This window comes from Aquarana catesbeiana, linkage group LG03 (assembly GCF_042186555.1).
Source record: "Aquarana catesbeiana isolate 2022-GZ linkage group LG03, ASM4218655v1, whole genome shotgun sequence".
NCBI lineage: Eukaryota > Metazoa > Chordata > Amphibia > Anura > Ranidae > Aquarana > Aquarana catesbeiana.
The window spans coordinates 621,446,849-621,454,689 of NC_133326.1; positions in this window are offsets into that span (position 1 = coordinate 621,446,849).

The window sequence follows — 7,841 nt, forward strand, 5'->3', positions numbered from 1 at the left end:
TATGGGATTGTTTGATTTTTTTTTTGGAAGAACTAGATGGACTTGTGTCTTTTTTCAACCTGACTAACTATGTAACTATGTAAAAGCATCAACGCCTCAAGTGCTCCGCCACCTATGATACAATAAGACTCTTACCAGAGCAAATGGACTCTTTATACAGGAAAGAGTCAAATGCATTTGTATGTTAAGCTGGTCATCTACGCAGGATTGAAAGGCTCAACTGGATTCTGCTGCAAAATCATGTGTATGACATCCATGGACAAACATAGTGGGATCCTCCTCCGCTGCCACTTCCAGCAATGTCTTTTCTCTACAGTGAAGTCTCCTTCAGTGTTATTTGCACCATTTGGGACTATTTACGTTACTTACACATTTATATGAACAATCAAGTCGGTCTTTCAAAAGGTGGGGCATGTGGCAAAACTATCTATTAGATTGCAAGCTCTTATGAGCATAACCCTCTTGTATTTTATTTTAATTTATTGTAACTGTACTGTCTCCCTTTATATTGTAAAGCTCTGTGCAAACAGTTGGCGCTATATAAATCCTGTATAATAATAACAATAATATTAATAATGAATTATTGTTACTATCTATCTATCTATCTATCTATCTATCTATCTATCTATCTATCTATCTATCTATCTATCTATCTATCTATCTATCTATCTATCTATCCACAGTGAATAAGTGGATGTAGTTGAGCATTAGTTAACCACTTGCTTACTGGGCACTTAAACCCCCCTCCTGTCCAGACCAATTTTCAGCTTTTAGTGCTGTCGCACTTTGAATGACAATTGCGCGGTCATACAACACGGTACCCAAATGAAATTTTTATCATTTTTTTCCCACAAATAGAGCTTTCTTTTGATGGTATTTGATCACCTCTACGGTTTTTATTTTTTGTTAAAAAAAATTTAAAAAGACAGAATTTTTTTTAAAAAATTATATTTTTTTTATATTTTGTTATCAATTTTTGCAAACAGTTAATTTTTCTCCTTCGTTTATGTACGCCGATGAGGCGGCACTGATGGGCACCGATAGGTGGCAGTGATGGGCACTGATGGGTGGCAGTTATGGGCACTGATGGGTGGCAGTGTTGGGCACTGATTGGGCACTGACTGATGGCAGCACTGCTAGGTGGCACTAATAAGTGGCACTTGTGGGCATTGATAGGTGGCACTTGTGGGCATTGATAGGTGGCACTTGTGGGCTTTAATAGGTGGCACTTGTGGGCTTTAAAAGGTGGCACTTGTGGGCTTTAATAGGTGGCACTTGTGGGCACTGTGGGCACTGGCAGATGGCACTTGGAGGCACAGATGAGGCATCTGTGCCTCCTTCCTCTTCGGGACCGATGTCCCTTTGACATGAGCCGGTGATCGGCTTTTTTTTCCTCCTCACGCTGTCAGCGTGAGGAGAAAACGAAACCGATCACCGAGCTTTTGTTTACATCATGTGACCAGCTGTCATTGGCTGACAGCTGATCACATGGTAAGGGGCCGGGACCAGCCCCTTACTCGGATCTGTGATCACCCGAGTCTCCGTGACTCGGTGATCACAGCGCGCACACCGCGCGCCCTGCAGGGTGCACGCGGTGCGCGTGCATAGGGGAGGACGTCATATGACTTCCTCCCGGAGATTGAGGTCCGCGCTGTAGCCGTCATTCGGCTATGGCCCGGACCTCAAGTGGTTAAAGAGGGGGTCCAACACTGTAATAGGGCAGGGGCCCTTTGGTGACATTGTCCACTACTTAAAATGATTGTAAAGGCTCAAGGTTTTTTGCCCAATACTCACCTTATCCCCATCTCAGTCCAGCGATGTGCACGAAAGCAGCAGCTCTCTGGGGTCTCTGCCTCCTCATTGGCTGAGACAGCAGCTGGAGCCATTGGCTCCCACTACTGTCAATCACAGCCAGTAAGCCAATGAGGAGAGAGTGGAGGCAGGGCCAAGCCGGGTTCTGTGTTTGAATGGACAGACAGAGCAGTGGCTCGGACGCAAGCCTGCTCGGGTGCCTCCTTGGCAAGCTGCTTTCTGTGGGGGCACATGGCAGGAGGGAGGGGCCAGAAGCACCATCAGGGGACTACAGAAGAGGAGGATCAGGGCTGCACAGAGCAGGTAAGTATGACATGTTTTTTATATTTAAAGAAAAAAAACTCAGCCTTTAATATCACTTTAACTAACTTGGCTGATTACAGTTCCCAGTTGATAGATCAGATAGTTAATAAAGGGTCTTCATGTTTGAGGCATTTGTACCTTTGTAGTGATCAAGTTGACTTTTCCTAGGCACAGTAACCATCCATGGCTGTACTGTACTCTTCTTCCCTCAGTTTGTACCCCCATACCTTCCTGACCATCCACTGTGGGGGACCCCTCTGCAGGTCCTCCCTCCTTAGGGGGACAGCAGGGAAAACCTCAGTAGCCCTTCCCTCTCCTCATGTCTTCCAGGCAGCAATGCACACTGAGTCTCAACTCCACCCACCTTTTCTAGGGGCTCCTGAAATACCTACAGAGTAGGGAGAGCGTCTCTTAAAGGGGGACTAACCCAACTCCACCTGTCTACAAACAGACTCATTTAATCCTTATGGGCAGCCATACATGCATCCACCTATACCCACCCACATCTGGTCAGGTCTGGAAAAGCAGACCTGGCTGCAAGCATCTTGTGTTCGGTTTCATGAACCTGAATAGACCTGGATGTACACAATATATATCTATGGGTGCCTCTTGGGTTACACTGAAGTCCATTTTTTATCCATCTAATTACAGGTCAAAATCAGACTTATATTACATTACACAAAATAGACGAGTTGGGTTTGTCACCTTCATTATAAAAAAAGGCAGTCATATCAACCTCTGGTTGAAATTACATTTTTGGTGGGCAAGATCGCTACATAATTACAGACCAGCTTATGGCTTCTAAAATACAGTATATATAACAGGAGGCACAATATTCCCAATATGCAATGTACTGACAGACTCCAGGCTGGCTGCTTTTAACAGGAAAGAAATTCATTGATTGAGAGGAAAATCTGTTCAAATAACCTGCAAATGTACACTGGTCAATGAAAATAATTCCATTGATTACAGAAGAGAGGAAAGAGAATGGAATAAGAAATTTAATTAGAATGACTTAACAATTCTGTTCCAAAAGCAATTTCCTAAAGCACTCCACATAGTTTTGATGAGGATATATAGACTATCAATAATAAATATTGTCCATTTTCAGCCCATATACCAACTCAAAGGCCTGGAGGGACAATGGAAAGGCAGTTGATGTCATTTAGTCAAAAAGTCAGGGAAAGCCAGGCTCCAGTAACAACATTTAACTATATAAGAGAGAGGCAAAAATATGTTCTTCTGACTACTAAAGGTAACAATGAGCATTTATATCTGTACATAGGCAGGACTTTTACGTAATAAAAAAAAAAAAAAAAAAAGAAGAAGAAAGTAAACTAAAAAAAAAAAAAACTACTTTTAGTTTAGCTGTATTAAAAAGGTTGTAAAGTCTTTTTTTTTTAATTATTATAACACTGTGCTGAATATATAAGGTGAACTGCTTACCAGAAAGAATGATCACACCAAGCAATCATAAGAGCTTGTATGAATCCTCCCTGTCGGCAGAGGCGGGTCTCTAATTAGGCAAAGTAGCGGTGGCCTAAGGCCTTGCACTCACAGGGGCCTCGCACGACCCGCCTACTTCGCCGAACATGTGTGAGAGGGGAATGTCCCTGGTCAGTGGGTAAAGTCATGCAGGTTCCACCCGTGTCGGCTTTAACATCCCCCTCACACGGAGAACAGCTCATGATCTCTACTCTGCCTCCTAGCCTTCTCAGAAAGCTGACACCAGAGCTGGAAGGAGGGGGGCCTGGATTGCGAGCTGCACTATGCTCATTCAGTGCAGGAAAAATTGCCTGAGCTGAGGTAGTGTACACTGTGCACACTGAGTGCCTCCTCTCTGTAGCTGCAGCCATACCAGTGCCCATACAGGAGATGGACGATCCTCCTGGGTTTGCCTGGCTGGATCGGAGCTTGCACAGTCTGAGCAGCAGGAGAGGTGGGCGGAGCAAGCTAAAAAAGTTCATCACACTGTATACTCTGCAGCACTGATCACCTTCCAGCCCAGCAGTCACCAGAGCTCTCCCCAGACCAGCGCACAAGATCTTCATTCAATCCATGGAAGCTGCTAGTAAGGTGAAGTGCTAATGTATTTGCTGGATTACTGGTGTCAGCAATGCCAGGTTTATAAAACATCCTGGCTGTGTCAGTCTGCAATCAGTGCTTGCAGATTACTGTTAAATTATCAGTATCCTGCAACTCTGATGAGATCACAGACCAGGAAAACTTCACTACTTCTCAGGCTCAGAAAACTTTACTGGACATTTACTAAAGGCTATGTTTTTTGCTTGCAAAGGAGGTGAGGGTCTACTAGAATTAAGCCCCAAGCCTGATATCAGTGACATATGCAGTTATAATTGTAAAAAAACCTCTCTGCAGTGACTCAGTATCAATCATTTTGGGATATCAGTGTGTAGCAGCTAATCTATAACAAATAATCTGAATTTTAGGCTGACAATAGAACACAAAATTTAGCACCAGAGTTGCCCTCTCTGATTGCACTGCTCCTTCTTCTTCACTAGGGACAAGACAAATTGCAGTCTGTGTGTGGCCTTTCCCCTTTCTGTTCAACAGAAATCAATCAGTAGATCAATTTCTGTCGAATGGCCATGCTTTTCTTCCGCACACCAGCTACACAAAAAAAAAACAAACATACCCGTGCCTACTTCGCTTTTTCGCTTTAGACTCACACCACAAAAGCAGGGGCATCTATTCCTTCTAGTGACACAACACACACAGGCATTTTTCCTCACACTGATAAATTTTTTCTACATTACTGTTGGCCCAAAGCTTTACTGCAGGATAAAATGCGTACTGCAAACTGCATGTTGCTGCAAACTGCACCCCAGCCCCTACTCCACCTGGGGAGTGGGGTGCAGTTTAACACCTTTGCCCTGGGTACTGGATGACCTTGTCCCGGCACCACATTACATGGCGGGAGTTGTAGTTCTCCACACCACACACTAGACTTGACCCACTGGTGTCTGCACTCTGCAGAGACTACATCTACCAGAATGGTGCTCAAAGCGAATGTGTCGGCTTCTCCTGCTTCACTGCTTGTAGTAGGAACCAAGGAGTGTATAGAGGGATCATCTGTCTGCTCTGCACCCTGTCTGTGGCGGTATCATCTGTGGCTATGGCTCCAGTGTTTGGTGCCTGTCTGCACAGTCTAAGACCATCTCCTGTATCATAACCGGATAGTCTCTGACCATCTTCTGCAGCATGTTTGCAGTCTCTGACCATCTTCTGTAGCATGTCTTCACAGTCTCTGACCATCTAATGTATCATGTCTGCACAGTCTCTGACTATCTCCTGTATCATGTCCGCACAGTCTCTGACTGTCTCCTGTATTATGTCCGCACAGCCTCTGACCATCTCCTGTATCATGTCCACACAGTCTCTGACCATCTCCTGTATCATATCTGCAGTCTTTCACCATCTCCTGTATTATGTCTGCACAGTCTCTCACCATCTCCTGTATCATGTCTGCACAGTCTCTGACCATCTCCTGTATTATGTCCGCACAGTCTCTGACCATCTCCTGTATCATGTCCACAGAGTCTCTGACCATCTCCTGTATCATATCTACAGTTTCTCACCATCTCCTGTATCATGTCTGCACAGTCTCTGACCATCTCCTGTATCATGTCCGCACAGTCTCTGACCATCTCCTGTATCATGTCCACACAGTCTCTGACTGTCTCCTGTATTATGTACGCACATTCTCTGACCATCTCCTGTATCATATCTGCAGTCTCTCACCATCTCCTGTATCATGTCTGCACAGTCTCTGACCATCTCCTGTATCATGTCTGCACAGTCTCTGACCGTCTCCTGTATCATGTCCGCACATTCTCTGACCATCTCCTGTATAATGTCCGCACAGTCTCTGACCATTTCTTGTATCATGTCCGCAGAGTCTCTGACCATCTCTTGTATCATGTCTGCAGTCTCTGGGGGGGTCTACAGAGGAGTCAAGAGGAGGAGCGCTGCCAGGACGGGGGTCACGTGAGGAGTCAGATGTGTGCAGAATGTGGAGAGGATAATATAGGATGAAACCAGAGCCACCAAGCTGGAGCCTAGAGAGGACCATCTGACTGAGCTGTGCAAGGTGCACCTGAGAGGAGGTCAGTGACAGCGCTGCAAGGCCAGTCTGAGGGGTATCACTGATATAAGGGGGAGTGAATTCAGTAAGGTAAAGGGGCACTGATTTAAAAGTTCCTCCTGATATCAGTAACCCCCCCCTTACCTTAGTGCATCCATAGTCCCCTCCATATCAGAGTTCCTGTTTTAGATGCAATTTGGAACTCTGCGGACCCTGATGTAAAGGGGAACTTTGATGTAAAGGGGAATGCTGTGCACTCTGATATAAGGTGATCTCTGGTCACCAGAGCCCCCCTTGCATCAGAGTTCCCCTTTACACCAGTCTGCAGCATTTCCTCTTACATCATAATCTGCAGCATTCCCCTTTGCATAAAATTTCCCCTTGCGCTATAAGGGGGAATCCTGCAGACTCTGATGTAAGAGGGAACTCTGTGTTGGGTTATATTACCCTGACCTTCATGTAAATGGAGAAATATGTTTTTTGAATTTTGTTATAACCTAAACACATTGTTAGTAGCAGCTGCACAAATTGTATCTATATTTGTGTGGGTGTAATAAAAAATAATATATATATATATATATATATATATATATATATATATATATATATGTATATATGTACATATACCCTATGTTTAATGATATTTGATTAAAGAATAATTGGTTAGAGAACATTTTAGAAACTGTGAATTCATAGTTCATAGGATTTAAGTCTCTTAATATAGGTGATATATACAGTTAATTTTTTATCGCTTTAATTATTTTTCCCATTATGGGCGTGAATGGGGCCTCATGTCTAAATTTTGCCTAAGGCCTCACAAAGCCTAGAGCCGCCTCTGCCTGTAGGTGAACGGTCACACAGATTTTAAACCATAGAATCAGGCTTGAGTAGCTCCTTATGGAAAGACCAAGAGATCGCATGAACCTGTGTGGATCCTCCCTGTAGGTTCATGGACAGCTAGCTTCAAAGCATGGAAATAGACTTGGATAGCTCCTTGCTTCCGCATGTCACATCAGGCAATATGTAAATCAATGGAAGAGGCTCATAGTGCATTACTGTATTAAAAATGTTTTTTTTTTTAATAAAAATGCACTTACATCCAAAATAGATGAGCTAGAGCAATGAATCATAAAATCGTTCTCGACCGCCAGCAGAACAGTTGGTACAGATGGAAGTATGACATGTTTGAAGCCATTGCTGTTTACCTGAGCATGGCTGAATACGGTTATTCACTTGTATTCAGCTGTACGTGCCACGTGCGGCTCTCTGGGTGTCGGAAAGTGCCACAGATTGTATGCCTTGGCACATAGGAGCTGGTGGGCATCCATGTGTATGAGACCTTATGGTTATACAGAGGCACTGAAGCCCACAAAATGAACACACAGTGTTCAAGTTACCTGACATTAAAGCGCCCTCTCCCTTCTAGGGAAGGTCCTTGTTCATGTACTTCCTGTTATGGGGTGACAGAACTCTGTTGCAGTCTCCCAATTCTTTCTCAGCTTTGACGTTGTCACAACCTCACCCAATAGAGACTACAATTAGTCGTGGCAATGCACATTGCACAGGCACATTCTACGCAGTGGCGGTCGGTGGAAATTACTTTTGGGGAGGGGTGGCAAAC